The following is a 4,544-nucleotide window of genomic DNA, read 5'->3' on the forward strand; positions in this document are numbered from 1 at the left end:
GCTATGAAGGAGAGACATTGTATGTCCCCACTTAACATATACCGAATGTCTGCACTCTATGACTGAAACTGATTGACTAACAGTTGTACAAACACAAGAGATGGGTGTGACTGTCAGATGAGGTGTATGTGGAGGAGTGGGGCCTGACGAAGGACATTTGGAGAAGGGATACGGAGGTAGAACATTGACGGGATGGGGAAGTGTGGTGTTATTGGTTGAAGATATTTTGATCAACGGGATTGGGGGGAGAAATGTTCACATATTGAAATGCTCACATTTTAAGCTAAACAATGCAACTGAATATATATACAAAAAGAAATAAATTTAAAAATTTCAAAACAAAAAACGAACAAAATAAATAAATAAATAAATAAATAAACTGGCTTAAAATCTTGAGAATAATAACTGATTGATGTTGACATTAGAGTCACCAGGCTGTCTTTGCCATGTAACTGACGAGTGTACATGGCCCTCTTCCCTAATACCATTTCTCTCTACTTGTAAAAATAATTCTAATGGGGCCAGCAGGTGGCGTAGTGGTTATGGTTATGTCTCATGGCATGGCCAACCATGGTTGGAGTCTTGGACCCAGCATCTTGAAAATCATGCCAGGTGTGTGTGTGTGTGTGTGTGTGTGTGAGAGAGAGAGAGAGAGAGAGAGAGAGAGAGAGAGAGAGAGAGAGAGAGAGAGAGAGAGAGAGAGAGAGAGAGAGAGAGAGAGAAATACTAAAAGAAGAAGGGATTACAGCATGGCCATCCCTTGACCATGGGTGGGTGATTTGTCACTCCCTCTCTCTGAATCTCCCTCTCTCCTCTCTAGGGAGCGCACAGGCCCAATTACAAAAACCTTTTAAAAATTATAAATAAATGTACTTTTTAAATATCACCAACACACCATATTTAATATAAAAAACTATTATAGTTACTTCCTTATTAAGATTACTATCCACAGCCCAGTCACTGAGCTGCCGCCGAGGACTCAGCAGCCTCCCCCCTCGAGCCCCCTCGCTTCCCGACGCTCCGTCCCCCCTGCCTCCCGCCGCTGCCTTCCGCAGGCCGTTTCCACCCAGGAAAAGGAATCGTATCGTATGTCCGCTATCCAGAACCTCCACTCTTTCGACCCCTTTGCTGATGCAAGTAAGGGTGATGACCTGCTTCCTGCTGGCACTGAGAATTATATCCATATAAGAATTCAACAGAGAAACGGCCGGAAGACCCTTACTACTGTCCAAGGGATCGCTGATGATTACCAGAAAAAGAAACCAGTGAAGGCGTTTAAGAAGAAATTTGCCTGCAATGGTACTGTAATTGAGCATCCAGAATATGGAGAAGTAATTCAGCTACAGGGTGACCAGGGCAAGAACATATGCCAGTTCCTCGTAGAGATTGGACTGGCTAAGGACGGTCAGCTGAATGTTCATGGGTTTTAAGTGCTTGTGGCTCACTGAAGCTTAAGTGAGGATTTCCTTGCAATGAGTAGAATTCCCCTTCTGTCCTTTGTCACAAGTTTACAAACCTCACAGCTTGTATAATGTAACCATTTGGGGTCTGCTTTTAACTTGGACTAGTGTAACTCCTTCATGCAATAAACCGAAAAGAGCCACGTAAATAAATAAATAAATAAATAAAGATTACTATCTACAACACACCATATTTAATATAAAAAACTATTATAGTTACTTCCTCATTAAGATTACTATCTATGGGGCCGGCAGGTGTCATAGTGGTAAGGCGCTGGAACCACACATGGTTGACCATAGTTCGAGACTGGTGGCTTGCTTTCTCACTTTCCCTCTCTCTCACTTTCTGTCTCTCTTTGATGAACATACATGCCCTATAGAAAACTTAAAATAATAATAAATAAAATAAAATAAGCAATTTTTTAAAAAAAGACTACTATCTGTTAGGGCCAGCCCTGTAGCCCTGTGGTTAAGGAAGTCAGCTCCCACGTGGCCAACCATGGACTGAATCCAGGGCCCTGGCAGTTTGAAAACATATCAGGTGTGTATGTATGCAAACTCAGCATCGTGACAGGATGGCAATGGCAAGTGACTGTAGTGTGACCACACAACACTGAGGGTGCGTTCTCCTTCTCTCTCTGTCTCTCCTGTCTCTCTCTGGCAAGCACACATGCCCTCTGGTAATTAAGAAAAAGTTAAAGATTACTATCCATAAAAAACATAAAACTGTAATTCTAAGTATTCATAATTTTTTATTTCATTTATTTATTTAATTTGCTATAGGGCATGTGTGCTCACTGGAGACAGAGAGAAAGAGAATGTCATGAAAAGTGAGAAAGCACCCTCGGGAGGAATGGCCACACTGCAATTTCTTTTCCATTTTTGTCTTGGGATTTTGTGCACACATGCACAAGTACCTGATGTGTTTTTCAAGTTGCTGGGCCTGGGACTCAAGTCGTGCTGTCAGCCATACAGAATCCAGCTGCCTTAGTCACCATGTCACCAGCTGGCCCTTATGAGGCATATCTGAATATTAAACATACCATATTAGTAATGAACTGGAACTTTTTTTATTTCAAACAGTCAAAAAGAAGGAAAAAATTGAAAATAAGTTGTAGGCATCAATACTCAAGACTCATGTAATCAGGGACTAGCAGATGGCGTAATGGCTATGTTGCTGGACTCTCATGTAGCCAACTGCAGTTCGAGTCCCAGACCCCATGGCTTAAACTCACGCCGGGCACATGTGCGTGCGTGCCCAAGATCCCAAGAGGAGAATGGAGGAGAAGGGATTGCGGGGTGGCCATCCTCCCGGAGGTGGGGGGGTGATTTCTTGCTTTCTGTCTCTCTGTCTCTCTCTGTCTTTCTGGCGAGCACATGCACCCTATAGCAAAAAACTCAAAAACAAAACAAAACAAAAAAAGACTCATGTAATCTACAACCAAGGACTCCTTTAAATTATAATAAGTAGTTTAGGCAGTTAAACTAAAGTTATTCTTATAGTTAACAGAAACTTTCCAAATGCAATCTGTACTAAAAGATCATCTTAGAGCTTTTATTGTAAAATATCTTATTTGTAGCATCTTATTAAATATATTTATTACCACTACACTTGAGGTACACAAAAAACAAAGAGCAGTCTTTTTTTTTTTCAAAAATCATTTATTTATTCTATTTTATTTGTTATTATTATTTATCTTTAAATTTGCCCAGAAAGAGAGAGAGAGAGATAAAGGAAAAGCGAGAAAGCAAGCCACCAGCTCTGGACGCAAACCGTAGCTGGTCATGTGGGAGTCCAGTGCTCCAACCACCAGTCACCTACTAACTCCCAAATAGCAGTATTATTCCCAGTAAGCCTCCGATTTTCTCTTGAAGGTGTTCTAAGAATTCTGGTTGATGCCAACCTACCTTCGATTTGAATGGCCAAAAGTACACAAGGTACCAAACAAATGAAATTGTCAGAATTATTTGTCATTAAGAAGAGTGAATCAATAATACTCTGTGCTTAGATGGCAACTTTGTTTGAGAATTCACATTATTACCATTATCTTATTATAGAACATATTGCAAATCAATCAACCAAGTATTGATTGAATGCAAATTATGTGCAGACCACAGTTCTATATGTGGTCTGTGATATTCAAGATGTGAAAGATACTTTCACTCCTCTGTCCATCTTTCCTTCCCTCCATCCACAAACACTTCTAGGATGCCTCCTTTGTGCAGGACCCCATGCTAGGTGGCGGGGGGGAGGGGGTAAGTAAAAATAAATAATACTTGGTTCTTGCTCTCAAATTGTTTACAATGTACTGGTGGGAGGGGCGGGAAAGGCTTGTACATGGTGGTTAAGGCAGCTGGGTCCCACATAGTCAGTTGAGTAGTTCAAGTCCCAAACACAGTGGCTGGGACTGGCAGTGGCTTGGTTGTTAAGGTGCTGGACTCCCATATGGTCGACTGTGGTTCGAGTCCCAGATCTGGTGGCTTGAAAATCATGCTGGGCATGTGTGCATGCCTGCCCACAATTCCAGAAGAATGGAGAAGGGATTGCAGTGTGGCCATCCCTCCTGGGAGTTCATTTCTCACTTTCCTTCTCTCTGTCTCTCTCTAGCAAGTGCATCCTCCTATGGCAAAAATTTAAGAAAAAGTAAAAAGAAAACATACTGGGTGGATGTGTGTGTGCATGCCCAAAATCCCAAGAGAAAATTGGAGGAGAAGGAATTGTGGCATGGCCATCCTCCCAGGGTGTGCTTTCTCTCTCTCTTTCCATCTCTCTCTTTCTGGTGAGCGCATGCACCCAATAGCAAATTAAAAAAAAAAAAAAGAAGAAGAAGGAGAAAGAAAAAGAAAAAGAAAGAAAAGAAAGGAAAAGGCTTCAAATTTTGTAATTAACCATAGCTGTTTCTAACTGTCTAACCCAGTAGTTTTAAATATACTGAATGACTCCTACATTTTTAACTCCAGTATAGTCTTCCCCCAGAGCTCCAGGTTCATATAAATCTAGCCACTTACTTGCCATTTCCACTAACAAATCTAAAAGGCTTCTCAAACATAAAATTCTTCCTGGTTCCCCATTTCTTATTCTTT

At 41.3% G+C, this 4,544-nt stretch overlaps 1 protein-coding gene and 1 pseudogene across 2 annotated transcripts in view; one reads left to right on the plus strand and one right to left on the minus strand.

The window, feature by feature from the left end:
• The window catches only part of SLC35F2 (solute carrier family 35 member F2), a 140,059-nt gene that overhangs the window by 60,347 nt on the left and 75,168 nt on the right, over window positions 1-4,544 (minus strand). The window lies entirely within an intron of this gene.
• Window positions 956-1,603, plus strand: LOC102501116 (eukaryotic translation initiation factor 1 pseudogene; annotated as a pseudogene).

This window comes from Tupaia chinensis, unplaced genomic scaffold (genome assembly GCF_000334495.1).
Source record: "Tupaia chinensis unplaced genomic scaffold, TupChi_1.0 Scaffold000311_2, whole genome shotgun sequence".
Taxonomy (NCBI): Eukaryota; Metazoa; Chordata; class Mammalia; order Scandentia; family Tupaiidae; genus Tupaia; species Tupaia belangeri.